Here is a 21,514-nt window from a genome sequence, read left to right as displayed (position 1 = left end):
CGCATTTATTCTGCTCAAAAGTTTTCACCCCTCAAAACTGACATGCAATAACGCATTTATTCTGCTCAAAAGTTTTCACCCCTCAAAACTGACATGCAATAACGCATTTATTCTGCTCAAAAGTTTTCACCCCTCAAAACTGACATGCAATAACGCATTTATTCTGCTCAAAAGTTTTCACCCCTCAAAACTGACATGCAATAACGCATTTATTCTGCTCAAAAGTTTTCACCCCTCAAAACTGACATGCAATAACGCATTTATTCTGCTCAAAAGTTTTCACCCCCCAAAACTGACATGCAATAACGCATTTATTCTGCTCAAAAGTTCACCCCCCAAAACTGACATGCAATAACGCATTTATTCTGCTCAAAAGTTTTCACCCCCCAAAACTGACATGCAATAACGCATTTATTCTGCTCAAAAGTTTTCACCCCCCAAAACTGACATGCAATAACGCATTTATTCTGCTCAAAAGTTTTCACCCCTCAAAACTGACATGCAATAACGCATTTATTCTGCTCAAAAGTTTTCACCCCCCAAAACTGACATGCAATAACGCATTTATTCTGCTCAAAAGTTTTCACCCCCCAAAACTGACATGCAATAACGCATTTATTCTGCTCAAAAGTTTTCACCCCTCAAAACTGACATGCAATAACGCATTTATTCTGCTCAAAAGTTTTCACCCCCTAAAACTGACATGCAATAACGCATTTATTCTGCTCAAAAGTTTTCACCCCCCAAAACTGACATGCAATAACGCATTTATTCTGCTCAAAAGTTTTCACCCCTCAAAACTGACATGCAATAACGCATTTATTCTGCTCAAAAGTTTTCACCCCCTAAAACTGACATGCAATAACGCATTTATTCTGCTCAAAAGTTTTCACCCCCAAACAAACTAACCTAACACTGAATACCAAAATTCAACGTCTCAAACCAACATCAGTTCAGTAATCTCAATTCAAGAGTCTTCAGATATTTGAACTAGAAATCAAGATAGATAAACACTACAGATTAAGAAAATAACCAACATTTATTCACAATCGACATCACCTGACATTTCGATTTTCTGCATTATATATTGAAAATAAATTCACAAGATGACGCGAGTGACTCTGTTTAGAAAGAATTGATCATTTTACATTGATTGGGATGATTCTGTAGGCAAGTGCATCTGCATATGACACTAAATAAAATACACTAAATAAATTAAAGCACAGATGAAAACAACAGAAAAAGACACAAATGAAATCAACAGCGCTTCATGAATAACAGTCTAACAGTATTAAGCTTCAGAAACTCTAATATAAACTGTAAAATAACACCATGAAGTCTTCACTGTATAAATAAACACAATTTATCTTTGTTATTCTTAATCTTTGTCATTTGTTGTGCTTAGTCTTAATCTTAGTCACAGGCCATAAAAATACATTCATCATTTATTTTCCTTCGGCTTAGTCCCTTTACTCATCAGGGATAGCCACAGTGGAATGAACCACCAACTATTCCGGCATATGTTTTACTCAGCAGATGCCCTTCCAGCTGCAACCCAGTATTGGGAAACACCCATACACACTCATTCAAACACATACACACACACTCATACACTACGGCCAATGTAGTTGATCAGATCCCCTACAGCGCATGTGTTTGGACTGTGGGGGGAAACTGGAACACCCAGAGGAAACCCACGACAACACAGGGAGAACATGCAAACTCCACACAGAAACATCAACTGACCCAGCCAGGACTCGAACCAGCGACCTTCTTGCTGTGAGGCCACAGTGCTAACCCATCGTACCGCCCTTAAAAATACACCCAAATGAAAAACTTTCACATTATTAGATCAGGTTATATTAATCCCAACCTCACATTGCAGATCCTGTGATGTGAATACTGATATCGATGCGGATATATTAAACAGCCCTGCTGAAAAAGCCCAAACTGATCTGAGAATGCTGTTAATTGTACTGCAAATTAATCAAGAGTAAAACACTGAAGTAAGGATATAAAGTAAAGTTAGCCGGAGTTGTGTTGGCTAATGCAGATTGAGTCAAGCGCAGTGTTTTCTAGACCAATTCAACTCAAAGACTCCACATGGTTTCTCACAGCGTGTTTAACATGCTAATCGATAAGGCCGTCCGTATCAGAGCCAATCCACTTCTGCTGTTTGTGTCCTTCAGCAGGCACACTATGACATCTTACACTGATCTATGCTTTTATTTTGGTTTGGGACGTCTGGTGACCAAAATCCAACCTAATTTAGACGTTTAATACCAACGACAGCTGACGTTTATATTTGGTTGGATTATGTTGTGGCATTAACTAAACAAAAACTCAACGTTAGGCTAATGTCATAATGTGACGTCCAGAAAACATCAAGGTTTAACATCTGTAGGCGCTGATATTTTTTGTTGGTTCTGTGTTGTGTTATTAACGAACCACGATACAACGTCAAACTAACATTGTGATTTTTGTAGTTGGTTCTCCAACACAGACAGACACACACACTGCTGAAATACTGCACACTGATGAGGGGAAACATCCACAGAGTGTGTGATGAAGATCAGCTCGTCTTCATGTAGAATAGATTTAGATTTGAGGATTGAAATGAAATGGATCTGCTTTATTGTAGAGTTTCAGTGAAGGCAGCTCAAGAACATAACAGTGTATACAGAATAATTAGCCAACAGGAGGGTTAAAGGAACTGCAGAAATCAAGACGTTCTGCAGAGCCCAAGGGAAGCGTTGATGTTCATGAGCTCAGAGTTGTTGTTCTGTAGGTGAAATGTTTGAGGTAAACAGTAAAGACCACCCTGAGCTGAAGAGTCCAGTTTCATCTTCATTCAGGACAGCAGCGGATAAAGACACAAACGCTGAGCTTTATTTGTTTAACCAGCAGGAGAGTCTCACCTTTAGCACATTCCAGAGGAAATTAAGGACTAATAATATATAGAGCCGACCCGGAGCTTTCTGAGGTCAGATGAATGTAGCACAGTTTGGGCATACAATCTCATTTCATGATAATGATGGACAGTTGAAGACTCAATTATAGGCATTGGCATGTAGAAATGCTATTATACAGCATGTAATAATGCATGTATAAAAATGCATATATAAAAAATAAAAATGCATGAAAAAAATGCATGTAAAAATGGCAAAAATAAAAATACATGTATAAAATAGCAAGGAAAAATAAAGATGCATGTAAAAATTCTATTATACAGCATGTATAAAAATGTATGTAAAAATTAATGTAATAATGCATGTATAAACACGCAGGTAAAAATGCATGTAATAATGCATGTATAAAAATGCATATATAAAAAATAAAAATGCATGAAAAAATGCCTGTAAAGATGCATGTAAAAATTCTATTATACTCGATGTATAAAAATAAATAAATAAAAACACTGAAGTATAAAAAAAATGCATGTAAAAAAGCATAAAAAAATGCATGTATAAAAATGCATGTAAACACTGCAAAAATAAAAATGCATGTATAAAACTGCATGTAAACACTGCAAAAATAAAAATGCATGTATAAAACTGCATGTAAACACTGCAAAAATAAAAATGCATGTATAAAACTGCATGTAAACACTGCAAAAATAAAAATGCATGTATAAAACTGCATGTAAACACTGCAAAAATAAAAATGCATGTATAAAACTGCATGTAAACACTGCAAAAATAAAAATGCATGTATAAAACTGCATGTAAACACTGCAAAAATAAAAATGCATGTATAAAACTGCATGTAAACACTGCAAAAATAAAAATGCATGTATAAAACTGCATGTAAACACTGCAAAAATAAAAATGCATGTATAAAACTGCATGTAAACACTGCAAAAATAAAAATGCATGTATAAAACTGCATGTAAACACTGCAAAAATAAAAAGTATGTATAAAAATGCATGTAAACAGTGCAAAAATAAAAATGCATGTATAAAACTGCATGTAAACAGTGCAAAAATAAAAATGCATGTATAAAACTGCATGTAAACACTGCAAAAATAAAAAGTATGTATAAAAATGCATGTAAACAGTGCAAAAATAAAAAAGTATGTATAAAAATGCATGTAAACACTGCAAAAATAGAAATGCATGTATAAAAATGCATGTAAACACTGCAAAAATAAAAATGCATGTATGAAAATGCATGTAAACAGTGCAAAAATAGAAATACATGTATAAAAATGCAGGTAAAATGCATGTAATAACCCATATATAAAAATGCATGCATAAAATGGATTTGAAAATAATTGCATGTAAAAAATCATGTATAAAAAATGCATTAAAAAATGCATGGAAAAAATCTATTATACTGGATGTATTAAAAAAATAGTAAATAAAAACACTGAAGAACAAAAAAAAATCCATGTAAAAAAGCACGTAAAAAAAAGCATGTATAAGTGTATGTAAAAACTCTATGTATAAAAACTAGGTATTTTATATTTATTTATACACTCCGATTGTGTTTGTCTGACAGAAAAAGTCATATACACCAAGGATGAGGATAAGTAAATTCTGTGCTAATTCTCATTTTTGAGCGAACTCTTCCTTTAGGGGATTAAAACCAAAAATCTAACCTACAAACATATAAAAAGCTTGTATCAGGTCCCGACCTTTTTTACACTCAGCCTTTTTTACAGCTGTGGTGCCTCTGAATGAAAGGACTGGTAATAGTATGGTGCTCGTAGAGGTTTTTGGAGGACAACACCATTGTTGCGTTCAAGGCCACAGAGGAGCAAACACAGCAGGACACGACTGAAGCACAGCTCTTTGTGTTGCGGAAACAAAGAAGAAGAGGAGTTTGGAGAGTCTGTTTTAGCGTATCAGTGAGAAATAAACAAACCAGGAGACTCACTGAGAGGCTTTCATGCATCTGGAGCACTGAAAACTGCACCCAAAACTGATAAAATGTCTCGTTTTTAGTTAAAATATATAAACATTCAAAAACTGTTGTTTTCAACTGATTTGTTTTCAAAAATAATGAATCAAAATTAAAAGGTTTTCCTTAAAAAGTTTCCTTTTTGCATTTGGTTGTCCAGTGTAATTGTGATGTCCATGTCAAATAAATAAAAGAACCTGAAAACAAGCAAAATAATCTGCTTAAAAATAAAATAGAAAATAAAAACAAAACAAACTAAATTATATTCAATTAAAATAAACAAACAAACAAATAAATAAAACCTAACAAAAAAATAAAATAAAACTAAACTAAAAAAAAAAAATATATATATATATATATAGTAAAATGAAATAAAAGTAAATAATAATAATAATAAAAAATGAATTAAATAAAAATTTAAATATATTTATTTTATTTCAGCAAAAATAAAAGAAATAAAAATAAAATAAAACTAAATAAAACTAAACTTAACAAAATGAAAATAAAATAAAAAATATGATAAACTGAACTAAATAAATTAAAACTGCTTTTATTCCAGCCAAACTAAGAAATAAGACTTAAGGAAAAAATATAGGAAATACTGTGCAAAATAATTACATTTAACAGGAGTGCTAATAATTTTGCCTTCTACTGCATCTTAAATAAATGAAAGAGTAATAAACACGTCCTGTAAAGCAGTTCAGATGACAGAGGTGAATGAGTGTATTGTGTCAGATCTCAGGTCAGTGACCACCGCTCCTGCACACGCTGTCAGATGTGAATGAAGTCACTTGTACAACAGACAAAAATTGCCTAGATTTCCCAAATACCCTTGAGAAAAGCAGTTCACAGTAGCGCTGTATCTGTGCTGGTACTAATAACACACCATCCATCTCACACAACAATGTGCTTTAACACACCTCCTTTTCACACCAGCACACCCCCAAAGTGGCACAAAACTTGAAAATTTAACCTGCACTGGCCTGAAAATAACAAAAAATATTGCACGGTGCAACGGGGTACGACAGGGCAGTCAGTATCACCATATGTTGCATTCTTGAATATCGGCACATGTCTAAAATCAATATTGTGCATGTTCAATATCATAATCTATTAAATATCGGCACATCTAATGTCAATATTTTGCATGTTCATTATCACAATATATTGAATTATTAAATATCGGCACATCTAATGTCAATATTTTCCATGTTCAATATCACGATCTTGTGAATTATTAAATATCGGTACGTCTAATATCAATATTGTACATGTTCAATATCATAATTTAATAAATTATTGAATATCGGTACATTTAATATCAATATTGTGCATGTTCAATATCATAATCTATTAAATATCGGCACATCTAATGTCAATATTTTGCATGTTCATTATCACAATATTTGGAATTATTGAATATCGGCACATTTAATATCAATATTGTGCATGTTCAATATCATAATTTATTAAATTACTGAATATCGGCACATTTAATATCAATATTGTGCATGTTCAATATCATAATCTATTAAATATCGGCACATCTAATGTCAATATTTTGCATGTTCATTATCACAATATTTGGAATTATTGAATATCGGCATATTTAATATCAATATTGTGCATGTTCAATATCATAATTTATTAAATTATGGAATATCGGCACATCTAATGTCAATATTGTACATGTTCATTATTACAATATATTGAATTATTGAATATCAGCACATCTAATATCAATATTGTACATGTTCATTATTACAATATATTGAATTATTGAATATCAGCACATCTAATATCAATATTGTACATGTTCATTATTACAATATATTGAATTATTGAATATCAGCACATCTAATATCAATATTGTACATGTTCATTATTACAATATATTGAATTATTGAATATCAGCACATCTAATATCAATATTGTACATGTTCATTATTACAATATATTGAATTATTGAATATCAGCACATCTAATATCAATATTGTACATGTTCATTATTACAATATATTGAATTATTGAATATCAGCACATCTAATATCAATATTGTACATGTTCATTATTACAATATATTGAATTATTGAATATCAGCACATCTAATATCAATATTGTACATGTTCATTATTACAATATATTGAATTATTGAATATCAGCACATCTAATATCAATATTGTACATGTTCATTATTACAATATATTGAATTATTGAATATCAGCACATCTAATATCAATATTGTACATGTTCATTATTACAATATATTGAATTATTGAATATCAGCACATCTAATATCAATATTGTACATGTTCATTATTACAATATATTGAATTATTGAATATCAGCACATCTAATATCAATATTTTGCACGTTCAATATCAGGCTATTGTTAATTATTAAATATCGGTATGTCAAATGCATTGTGCATGTTCATTATCACAATATATTGAATTATTGAATATCGGCACATCTAATGTCAATATTTTGCATGTTCAATATCACAATATTGTGAACTATTAAATATTAGTAAATCGAATATCAATCTTATGCATGTTCATTATCACATTATGTTGAATAATCGAATATCGGCACAAATATCAATAATGTGCATGTTCAAAATGAAAATATATTTAATAATTGCATGTCTGCACATTTAATATCAAAATTGTGCATGTTCAAGATTTATTGACCTTTGAATATTGCACAAATATCCATAATGTGCATGTTCATAACAACAATTTATTTGCATATCTGCATGTCTAATAACAGTATTGTGCATGTTCATTATCACCATATATTAAATTATTGAATATATCAGCACATCTAGCATCATCAGACTAGCTCTGCTGTCGGGTACGCTGCTGTTTAGCTCTAGTTTCAGAGTTCAGGGTTACAGAAGTATATATAAGAAGTATAAAACAGCACAAGTCACACATCCCTGACCTGAGATCCTTTCTGAGCACACGAGGGGTCGTAAATCTGGCCCCTGCGGCCCCTCATGGTCACAGGGATGCAAACAGCACCAAACACCTGGTCAAAGCTCCTGCTGTAAAACTGAAGGGCCGGCGTGTCCAAACACACTCTGCTGAAAACACTATTAGCTTTGACTTTATTATTATTATATACTTTAACATGAGGGCACTCGCCGGGCTCGGGCCCCAAAGGAATGACCCATATTTGACAGCGTACTAAATTCAGACTCTTAATGTGGGACAATTATCACTGTGGCTGGGTTGTAGTTTGCTAAACCTGCATGGCTCAAGTAGTTAGTTAAATACATGGGTTTACATAAATTATATTATGCTTCATTCATATGTTTGAAAGATCTAACAAAGTACATTTTTGATGAAAGAGTGTTGATCTCCTGTTTGCCAGACACAAAGTGAAGCATTTAAACACAATTAAATATTACAACAGCAAAAACATGGCAATATTCTGTTATAGATATTCAGAAAACATAATATTACCATGGGAAATGTCTAAAAACAGACTACTTAAAAATACAAAATGTGAAAATAAAAACACTGGTATTCAGTGGTGCTTTAAAAATACATTACTATTATGATGCATATAAAAATATAATTATGATGCATTCAAAAAACATTTATATTATGATGCAGGTAAAAAAACATGAATATTACGATGCATATAAAAAACATAATTTTTATGATGCATGTAAAAAACATTCATATTATGATGCATGTAAAAACATGTATATTTTAATGAATGTAAAATTAAGATGCCATATAAAAACATTAATATTATGATGCATGTAAAAATATTATTATGTTATACTATGCATATTAAAATAATTAATATTACGATGCATGTAAAAACATGTATATTTTAATGAATGTAAAATTAAGATGGCATATAAAAACAATAATATTATGATGCATGTAAAAATATTATTATGTTATACTATGCATATTAAAATAATTAATATTACGATGCATGTAAAAACATGTATATTTTAATGAATGTAAAATTAAGATGGCATATAAAAACATTAATATTATGATGCATGTAAAAATATTATTATGTTATACTATGCATATTAAAATAATTAATTCTATGATGCCTGTTAAAAAAATTATGATGCATGTAAAAAATACTACAATGCATGTAGAAAAATTATGATGCATGTACAAAAAAAAAATCACATTAATATTATGATGCATGTAAAAAACATTAATACTGATGGATTTAAGAAAATATTAACACTATAATGCATGAAAAAAATATTGATATGACAACATTACTACGATGCATGTAAAAATATTAATATGTATGCATGTTAAAAAACATTAATTATATGATGCATGTAAAAACATTATTACTATGCATGAAAAACATGATGCATATAAAAATGAATATTATGACGCATTAACAAAAATCACATTATTAATATGATGCATGAAAAAACATTATTACTATTGATGCATGTAAAAATATTAATACTGATGCATTTAAGAAAATATTAACACTATGATGCAGGGAAAAACATTAATATTGTATGTAAAAACATTACTATGATGCATGTAAAAATACTAATATGTGATACTATGAGTGTTAAAAAAACGAACACTATGATGCATCTACAAAAATCACATTAATGCTATGATGCAAAAAACATTATTACTATGCATAAAAAAACATTAATACTATGATGCATGTAAAAATTTATATTATGATGCATGTAAAAATACTATGATGCATGTAAAAAAATTATTAGTATGCATCTACAAAAATCACATTATTACTATGATGCAAAAAACATTATTATTATGAAGCATGTAAAAACAAACTTCTTTCATGCATGTAAAAATATACTATTGCTATGATGCATGTAAAACACTATGGATGTAGAAAAAGGACTATTATGACGCATGTAGAAATAACATGAACACTATGAATCATGTAAAAAAATTAACAGTATTATGCATGTAAAAACATTAATGCTATGATGCATTTATAAAAAACACATTAATACTATGATGCATGTAAAAACATTAGTATGATACATTTTAAAAAATTACATTCATGTAAAAAACTATTATTGATGCATGTACAAAGATTAAAACTATGATGCATGTAAAAAAACATGAATATTATGATGCATTAAAAACATTTACACTATTATTATTAGTATGATCAATTATTAGTCTGATACATAAAAAAACATTATTATGCATGCAAAAAACATTGTTACTATGATGAATGTAAAAAAATACTATGATGACGCATGTAAAAACATGAACACTCTGACGCATGTAAACATTAATACTATGATGCACATAATAAATATTATTTTGATGCATGTACAAAAATCACATGAACACTTTGATGCATACAAAAAACTTACTATAATGCATGTAAATTTACTATGATTCATGTAAAAATAATACTATGATGAATTAAAAAAACATCAATACTATGATGCATGTAAAAATACTATGATGCATGTACAAAAATCACATTAACACTATGAGGCATACTAAAAACATACTATACTGCAATATATAGCTGCAATAATTCAGCTCATCTGCATTAATCTCCATCACATTATTCCTCTAAAGGCTGAAAGCAGTCTGGATCTCTGTGGTCTATGGTGTTGTGTATTGTCCGCAGGTTACCCAGCATGCACCGGGGGTTCAGAGCGCTGCAATGGCCCTGGGTTTGGCTGCTATTTATGACGTCTCAGAGCCATTGTTTGAGATAGAGCTCAGTCGTGTCCACCGCTCATCATAAAGAGGCTGCTGTGCTTTAATGACCCGTTATCTCAACACAAGAGCAGCCGTAAACTCCAATAAAACACTCTTATCCTACTGTAAAACGCAGAGCGAGAGGTCAGAGATCATCACACACACACACACACACACACACACACACACACACACACACACACTGTTTACGGCACTAGATCAAGATGAACTCAATGAACATGATGGAATATCAGCTGTAAACACTTGACTTTGAGTTGATCACTATCTGTTGATCACAAGCTTCAGTCAGACTGATGAACATACATGAATGAATATTATGAGTGAGTATTAAAGGTGACCTGTAATGTAAATGCATCTCTGCTGTCTCTAGAGTGTGTGTGTTTGAGTTTGAGCTGAGAATAACACACAGATAATGTTCTCCAGCTCTCTGAAACTGACTCTTTCAGGTTTTGATTTTAACTGTGGTGTTTTGGTGACTGTCGCTTTAAATGCAAATGAGATTGTGCTCTATTCAGAAGAGGGCGGAGCTACAAACACTGACACACACACACACAGACACACTGAAGCACACACACACACTGGTCTTTAGCGTTGACAGTTTACTGACAGAGTATCGGCTGTGTGTGTTCAGTGAGTGAGTGAGTGTGTGTGTGTGTGTGTGTGTGTGTGTGTGTGTATGTGTGTGTGTGTGTGTGCACATCTGGTTTTCTGCTGTTCTGGTGTTTTCTTTGAGCTCTGGGCAGGAAGACAGTGTGAGTCCTGCAAAGACTCCTGCTCTTTGATCACGTCTGTTTCTGTCCATCTGAACACACACACACACACACACACACACACACACACACACACACTCCAAGATACACACACAGACACACACTACACTGACACACTGCAAGATACACACACACATACTGAACACACACGGTGAAACACACAGACCAACACATACACACACACAAAAAGATACACACACACACTCCAACATACACACATATCTACACACACATTCCAAGATACACACACACTCATACTCTTACTCTAAGACACACACAAAAACACACATATCCACACACAAACTCAACCATACAGACACACACACACACACACACACACACACTCTCTCTCTCACTCACTCACACACACACACACACACGCTCATTGAGTCACTCTGTCAATATTGACCCACCTGTAGCGTGACCTCTGACCTTAGCACATCCTCCAGCAACACACACACACACACACACACACACACACACACACACACACACACACACACACACCACACCAACTACATTAAAATATTATCTGATATTCAACTAACACTTAAACTACAAACGCATCACATCTGCCTCCAAATCAACTGCACACACTGCTTCTCCCACTCAGTTTAGTCTTGTTTATAGTGCAAATATCTACAAACTCTTAAATCAGTCAGCATTTTCTAGACAAGCACAACAATATAGTCTTATTTTCAGAAATAATGAGTCAAAATGAAGAGAGTTTTTCCCTAAAACAAGCAAAATAATCTGACATAATCTGATCTACATATCTGTTCATCCATATATCTATCAGTCCTTCCATCCATCCATCATCCATCCATCAATCCATCCATCCATCTTTCCATATATCCATCTATCTATCCATTCATCTATCTTTCCAATTATCCAACTTTCCATCCATTCATCCATCTTTCCATCCATCTATCCATATATCTAACTATCCATCCATTCATCCATCCATCCATTAATTCATCCACCTTTCCATATCCATCTATCCATCCATTCATCCATCTATCCATATATCTAACTATCCATCCATTCATCCATCCATCCATTAATTCATCCACCTTTCCATATATCCATCTATCTATCCATTCATCCATCTTTCCATATATCCAACTATCTATCCATTCATCCATCTTTCCATCCATCTTTCCATATATCTAACTATCCATCCATCCATTAATTCATCCACCTTTCCATATATCCATCTATCTATCCATTCATCCATCTTTCCATATATCCAACTATCCATTTATCCATCTTTCCATCTATCTTTCCATATATCCATCTATCTATCCATTCATCCATCTTTCCATATATCTAACTATCCATCCATTCATCCATCCATCCATTAATTCATCCACCTTTCCATATATCCAACTATCTATCCATTCATCCATCTTTCCAATTATCCAACTTTCCATCCATTCATCCATCTTTCCATCCATCTTTCCATATATCCATCTATCCATCCATTCATCCATCCATCCATTAATTCATCCATCTTTCCATATATCCATCTATCCATCCACTCATCCATCCATCCATTAATTCATCCATCTTTCCATATATACAACTATCTATTCATTCATCCATCTTTCCATTTATCCAACTATCTATCCATTAATCCAACTTTCCATTCATCCATCTATCCATTCATCCCTCTATCAAATGGAAGAAGGGATGGATGGAGAGATAGAAGGAGAGATGGTTAATACACACACACACACGCACACAAAAATATATGACTAAATTGTACATATTTATAACATATAATAAACATCTACAGTAAATGTGTATGGATGGAGTACACACATATAAACGCTTCCATCACTAAATACACATCAGCTAATTACGATTAACCACACAGAGTGGCGAAATAACCTGAAACATGTTATATTTGTGCTTTTACTACAGAACAAACAATAATATCAGGGTATTTGTGGCGCATTGACCCTAGTGCACTTCTACAGTTTACCACTAGAGAGCAGCACACCTCAATACACCACACAGACACACACACGCACGCATGCACGCACGCACACACGCACACACGCACACACGCACACAGACACAGACACACTAAAGATGACAATGATAACACACACACACTTCACAAACTGAAGGCCACTGATGATAATATTAAATGAGCTCAAACACACTCCTCCTCAATCTGAACAGCAGGTCAGTCTACATACAAAAACACAGAGGCTCAAATGTAAGAAAATCAGCATTAAAACAACGGATTTTCAGGCTGTTTTTGTGCATTATGGAGCTGGACACTCAGTCGCTGTAAATTGCAGGAAACAACCTTCATATGGATGAAGAAAAATTAAAAAGTAATACTAATAAACAGATTTAAAGCATGTTAGCTTGTTTCATGGATCTTCTAGAAAAAACAACAACAGAAAAATATCAGATTTGTGAGAAATAAATGTATATTTATGAGGAAAATTTGGAATTCCAAAACTATTACAAATAAATAAAAACTATTACAACACACAGACGTATAAAATACAAACAAAACTGCAAGACAAATGATCAGAACAGAAGTGAAAATGTTTTTTTCTGTTTTTGTAATTCAGATGCTTGCAATTTAGAATTGTGTTTGCTATGTTTTGCAATTGTGAGGTCAAATCATAAAATTCAAGCATTTTTCTTGTAATTCTAAGTTTACTTCTGGCTATAAAACAATATAACTGTAATTAAAATCATATCATTTTAGGTGTAAATCTGACATCTTTTTGTAATTCTTATTTATGTGTTGGAATTCAGATTTATTTATATCTCACAAATCTTTTTCTAATATAACTTATCTAATATAAGTTTGTTTCTTGCAACTCAGATTTATTATTATTTTTTATTTTCTTCCAGTGTTTATAATTGACCATTAGTTCTTTTTTCTCAGAATTGCAAGTTTATATGAGAAAAAATATGAGATAAAAACCACAATTACATTCAGATACTGTACTGTAAATAAGCCATCATCAAATAAAGAGGTATAGCATTTCACACGAGAAATGAACATTCAGTAATTTATTAATGACACTTAATGAGCAGCCCAAACCTGTCTGACTGCAAACCTCACTCAGATCCTTCATCCAGCGTTTACACAATAAACTCAACATCACCATTATCTCTGTACTAAACAAGACAAAACAACAACAACAGTCTAAAATAAATAAATAAACAACTAATTAACAACTGTTATGATGCTTTTCTTGACATAAAATGATAAAAAAGTCATAAAATGCTAAATTAATAATAAAATAAATAAAATTATAATATATCAAATGAAATAAAACGAGTACGAGTAAATGCTGGAAAGTATATTATTCCCACACGGAAATAAAATACTACAGTAATTTAACACTAACTAACTTACTAACTAACTAACTAAGTAACTAAATAAATAAATACACTAGTATTTGAACCACACCATAGTAAAATCTGTTGTGGTGATTTTACAGTTGCTATGGTGACAACTACTGTATATTACTATAACCAAATGACCCAGTACTGTAGTTTTCTACAACTTGGCCATATTATACTACAATACACAACAGTTTACTGTAGTAAATTTAATGTATACTACATTATTTAATATCGATTTACTATAGTTAATACTACAGTATACGGGAGAATTCATTAAACAAGAGCTGTAAGCACTACTGTATATATGTTTTTTAATTATATATGCACACATACATTTGTGAATTAGAATATATGCATTTATTTATTTAGTATTTTGCTTTTATTTTAGTTGTGTATAAGGTATTGTGATTTATAACTTGTTTTAAATGTTTTTTTTTCCTGCTTAATAAATGTTGGGGTGCTAAAAGTACATTCTGACCAAGAATTCAAGTTAATATGATGTACTGTTCACTGGGTTTTGTACAATAATTTCAATCAATAAAAACAAAACTAAAAAAAACTGTTTTATATATATATATATATATAGTTTAACTATTATATGGTTAAAAAAACAATACTATTTACTACAAATTACTACAGTATTTATTAATGTGGGTGTAAATTAGTGACATGATGAGAAAAACACGAGCTCAGAAACTCCTGCTAAACTCCTGGGATGGTTGAAAACCAGAAAAAGACAGAGGTAAAGTTGGTTTTATAATCGCACATTCAGACCTTCACCTTAATAATATAATTTCAGTAAAGTATTCTTTGCAAATTCTAAATAGGGAAATCATATTAGCAACAAATGACCATCAAAGTACACCACTGTTTACAGTGAATTAGATAGTGTTAATGTTGTTTAGAAGTCATACTTGCATGCAATAATATTCAAAGTAACATGGTAAACAATATAGGGACTTCTAAATGAACGAATGTGCGAATATAAAACCAACTTTACCTCTATAAAAAGACTGAAAATGACCAGATTACAAGCAGAAAATAAATAACAAGATAACATCCAGATAACGAGAAATGAGCAGAAAATAGCCAGATAACCAGCAGATAACCCGTAGAAAAGTGACAGGCACAGCTGAGTTCAGGAATAGCGGGTTTCCCAGCAGCAGTAGTAGTTTATCCACACAACACAGTCTCTCAATTACAATCAAAGCTCATATTTATATGTGTAATATATATTTACAGTTAGCCCACAGCAGCAGACTCACCTGGAGGTTTGTGTCCGCTTTATGTGCGCGCGCCGCCGCTCACTGCTGATCCGGAGCTTTAAACAGCATGTCTGAGGTAAAACCAACACACACACACACACTCTCACATACACTGGTGACTGAAATCCAGTGTGTTTGTTTCAGTCTGAGAGTGTGCGTTCAGTCAGTGTGTTGGGCAGGACCGAGTCCCTCATGTGCGTCACGTGACGCCCGGTAGCGGAATGCTAATGCTGTTTATACCGTAGCCTTCAAGTTTTGTTGTTTGGATTATTTAGATTTTTTTTGCTTAATTATATTATTTGTAGTAATTATTCCACCAGATAAGCTATTAAGGACTTTATTGCACACAGACTGTATCTGCAACTTACTCAAAAAATTAAAGGTCCCACGATTTCAAATGTGCATCTTTAGAGAAAGCAGGACATAGAGTAGCCCCTCCTTTTTTAATAAACAGCCAATAGCGTTTGGGTTTTTTCACAACTCTGTCAGTGAGAGTGTTTGAGCTCAAGCGCATCAAATGAAAAGCCAATGAGAAGAAGGGGCGGGGCATGTCAGATACTAGAGAACATTTGATTGGTCAGAAGATTTGATGAGAAACTGAAGTACGAGGTGACGTCAAAAAAGAACTTTAAACGTTTATATCGCCTAAATGTGAATTTTGTCACTGATTTTGGAGCACACTAGATTATAGATATCCTTAAGACTGACGTACTGATACTAACATCTAAATAAATATATTTTAATTTCACAGGATCTTTAAAAAAAGAATCACTATTAATTCTTAAAAGTTGCATTTCATTGTTCGGCTGCTATTTTCGAATGTGGCTGCTATTAAATTACACAATAATCATCAATTTCTCTTAAAGCACACCCCTAACAACAAAATGAAAAACATTTTGGATTTAATATTATTATTTACAAGTTTCTGAAATCAAATTCTGACTTGAACCTCACAGTTTCCACTTATAAACACAATTTATGTCACAGAGTCAACAGTGACTACCTTTACATGGTGTTAACCTTCCCTGCTCTGCCTCTTTGTGCTGTTAGAGATAGCAAGGGAGATTCACTTATTACTCCAGGGCCGAAGAATATTAGTTTCGGGGTTAACTCCCTTCTCTTTTCGTTGCAGCCGGTGAATGACTGAGGACACATGTAACACTTGGTCCAACTATTTATTATTCTCCGTGTGGTACAACTAAATCAGTCACCAAAGAGGAAACAGCACTCAAAACGGTCTCATTGCGAAAAGAATAGCGCTCCTCTTTTCTGTCTCTCCCTCTCCGCTGCACACACACCCACAAACTGCAGCCCCGCCCCTTTAAGGCCCACCCATTTTACAACAATGGACATCAGTAATGGAATTATTTGCCTTAATCTAATGAAGACAATAATAAGACTAAGGTGTTTACATGACTTGCTTTTTGAATGTTTCTTTCATGATCCAGTTTTACATGTTATAACACATTCTCAGATTAACGTCATTGCGTCACCGCGCTATCCGCATTTCCACCGCCGTTTCATGTAATTTCAGGTGTTTCATTATTAATTTGTGGACTTTAACTGCGGTTTGGCACTTCCCCCCCATGACAAACCAGATATTGTATGCAACTATGAACTGCTGGAAGAGTTACGTTTAAATGGAAGTTCATACTGCATGCTAAATGTAAGAAAAAAAAACCTCTTCATTTCACGATGCAGGTGTCTGTGGTCCGCACTGACTCGGTAAGTGCAAAGAGTGTCGTGTGTGTGTGTGTGTGTGTGTGTGGACTATCCTGTCACAAAAAGCGACGAAAAGCCCTACATGACAGTACTAGTTCGATTGCGGTGTTTACATGTCTACATGTACTATACTTCAATAATGCGTCTAAGATCGTCAAACTCCACACGTCTTAATTCCATTTCTCTTTAGTTTGATTATGACCTTAATCTGATTAAATTAATCAAAAATCTGTTTACATGGTTAACTCTTAATCAGAGTATTGTCTTAATCGCATTAATATTGAATTATTGGTGTCCATGTAAACGTAGTCATTGTGATATTTTATTAGCTAATAAACTTGCAGTGGGGCAATAACGTTGTAATAATGGAAAAGTTGGAATCTGGGAATGTTTTTTATTCCTATATATTATTCTTATTTCAAAGTTTCCATTCACCAACCACTGCAAGCTGCGAGTTTGTTGCATTTCTGATCATTATGTTTCAAATGCAAAACTCAAAACTTCTAACTTTTCTTCTTCACAACTTGAATTTAAATCTCCCATTTTTTAGTTTTTATCTCATAATTATAACTCTGTTTCTCTAAACTGTATGTAAAATACTTCAGATGATTCAGAGATTGTAAAACTGTTGATGAAGCGATACTGTCTCAAGAAAACATATCCTGATATAGAAAAGCAGACAGAAATCCTGCATAAACGTGTAGGGGTCGAGTGGAGGTCGTGACCTGTTGACCCCGAGCCCGTATAAACAATGCAGTTTATCTTCCCATCAACAACAACTGCAGTAAAAGAACATTTTTGAGGACATATTTTTTCAAAAATTGTAGTCAAAAACATTCTTCAAACAGACTTCTTCGGCTTTATCTTAAAGAAACACTCGACTTTTTTTTTAAATAAGCTAATTTTACAGCTCCTCTAGACTGCATTTAGCTTAGCTTAGCATAGATCATTCAATCGGATTAGACCGTTAGCATCTCACTCAAAAAAAAACAACAAATCATAAAATAATAACTTTTCAATAATCATTACTCTTCATACACAATGTAAACACAGAAGAGTCGAGCTTTAAATAGGAAACTAATAGAAACTCATTTTTGAGTGAGATGCTAATGGTCTAATCTGACACAATGATCTAAGCTAAGCTAAGCTAAAAGTGCTACCACTAAACAATGAGATTGCAATATATGGATTTAACAATGGTAAAACTGACCGTTTTAACTCTGAAGCAACTGTGAAATGAGAATATTTACCAAAAAGGTGGAGTGTTGTGTAACAAATGTCTTGTTAAAGGGACAGTTCACCCAAAACTACACATTTCAATTGTCACAAACCAGTTTGACTATCTTTCTTCTAATAAACACAGAATAGGATATTTTGAAAAATATAGTTTTATTGAATAGAAATATATATATATATATATATATATATATATATATATATATATATATATATATATATATATATATAAATATAAATATATATATATATATATATATATATATATATATATATATATATATATATATATATATATATATACTTATATATAAATATATTTATATATATACATACATATATATATACCTATATATACATATATACATATATATACACATATATATACATCAACATACATATATACAACCTTTCCAGCTGCAACCCATCACTGGGAAACATCCATACGCCCTCATTCACACACATACACTACGGCCACTTTAGCTAAACCAATTCACCTGTACCGCATGTCTTTGGTTATTGGACTGTGGGGGAAACTGGAGCACCCGGAGGAAACCCACAGGGAGAATATGCAAACTCCACACAGAGACACCAACTGATCCAGCCGAGCCACCATGCAGCCCTGTATTCAACTTTCTTTAAAATATATTATCTAGTGTGTAACAGACGAAAGAAACTCATAAAGGTTTAAAAGCACTTGAGGGAGAGTAAATACTGAGTATTTTTATCACTGAATGAACTGTCCCTTTAGGAAGTTTACATGAATTCCAACTAGGACAGATTAAAGCTGAACAAAAATACATCAGAAGCGTAAAAATGAGCCTAAAGTGAACGTGGAGTGCATCATTAGTGTGTTTGTGCTTCTTGAGGAATGTAAATAATGCTGTTTTTCTCCAGTTTCAGTCCTCCAGAGCTGATTTACTGAAGCATTACTGCTCTTATCTTCAGCTTATCTTAAATATATTTATAGCAGAGGCTCGTAAAAATGCTTTCAGTGACATGACGGAGCTGTAAACCAGCAGTGTGTCCGCTTACACCGATCTGCTCTCCTCATTTATCTTTTATTCATGAAAACAACGAAAGAACATTATAATACACTGAGATTGGTGTGTGTGTGTGTGTGTGTGTGTGTGTGTACAGGTATATGTGGTTTACAGTGACACAAAGTTATATAATGATGTGTGTATGATTTAGTTGTACTGTATTATGGCGGTTTACACACACCTTGAGTGCCTGTAATTTAGAAATCACACTTTCTTTATAATATGCTAATTTTAGCTCAGGTTTGCTGTAAGGGGTTGGATTAGGGGTACGGGTGAGGGAGGGGCATAAGATGAGTGCTGTTTTACTGTATAAACTACATTACACCTATGGAGAGTCCAAGCATACCTTTTATACAGTGTGTGTGTGTGTGTGCGTGTGTGTGTGTGTGTGTGTGTGTGTGTTTGTGTGTGTGTGTGTGAGGAAGAGCCTATGTGTGTGTGTGTGTGTGTGTGTGTGTATGTGTGTGAGAGAGAGAGAGAGAGAGAGAGAGTGTGTGTGTGTGTATGCGTGCATATGTGTGTGCGTTTGTGTGTGTGCATTTGTGTGTGTGTAAGAGAAGCTCAGTGTTGTGTGTTTTTGTGTGTATATGTGTGTGTATGTGCACGTGTATCTGTGCGTGTTTGTGTGTGCATGCTTGTGTATGTGCATGCATGCATGTATATGTTTACATATGTGTGCGTGCGTTTGTGTGTGTGCGTGCGTATGTGTGTGTGCATTTGTGTGTGTGTAAAAGAAGCTCAGGGTTGTGTGCGTGTGTGTGTGTGTGTGTGTGTGTGTGTGTTTACGTACATGCATGTGTGTGTGCATATGTGTGCATGAGTGCGTGTCCGTGCATGTGTGTTTGTGTGTGTAAGACAAGCTCAGTGTTGTGAGTGTGTGCACATGCGCCGTGCTTGTGCGTGAGTGTGTGTGTGTGTGTGTGCACATGCATCTGTGTGTGCGTGAGTGTGTGCATATGTGTGTGTGTGTGTGTGTTTCTGAAACTCACTCAGTCGTGTCAGTGTTCAGCTGCTGCAGTTAAACACACTCTCTATCATCAAATCTGCTGTCTGTCTGAACACACACACACACACACACACAGATGGATGAGCCACTTGCAGGGCATTCTGGGATTGACACTGAGCCGTCCATCATGGTGGACACACACCGTCAGCACAACAATGAAGAAGCAGCACAGATTCAGCAGACCCCAGATCAGCAGACAGAAACACTCAGACACACCGATTAAAGGTCAGAGGTCAGCAGAAACAAAACAACACCTCTCATCATTTATAATATCATCACGTTTCCACATGACAGACGTTATTGATGATCCTCAGTGTGTGTGTGTGTGTGTGAAGGAAATCACGAGCGTTTGTGTGTAGTTTCATAAACAAAAGGTGTGCATCATTCATTCATTCATTTCCCTTCAGGGGTCACCACAATGGAATGAACCGCCAACTATTCCAGCATATGTTTTAC

The 21,514-nt window shown here is 33.4% G+C and overlaps 1 protein-coding gene across 3 annotated transcripts in view; it reads right to left on the bottom strand.

Annotated features, from left to right (window-relative positions):
• The window catches only part of prickle1a (prickle homolog 1a), a 46,975-nt gene extending 30,744 nt beyond the window's left edge, over positions 1-16,231 (bottom strand). For all 3 annotated transcript variants that reach the window (XM_056451937.1, XM_056451935.1, XM_056451936.1), the window contains exon 1: positions 16,052-16,231. The gene's annotated coding sequence lies outside the window, so the exon portion shown is untranslated. The remainder of the gene's footprint in view (positions 1-16,051) is intronic.
• Positions 16,232-21,514: the final 5,283 nt, after the last annotated feature.

Source organism: Danio aesculapii, chromosome 25 (assembly GCF_903798145.1).
Source record: "Danio aesculapii chromosome 25, fDanAes4.1, whole genome shotgun sequence".
NCBI lineage: Eukaryota > Metazoa > Chordata > Actinopteri > Cypriniformes > Danionidae > Danio > Danio aesculapii.
This window is presented reverse-complemented; position numbering and strand designations above follow the sequence as displayed.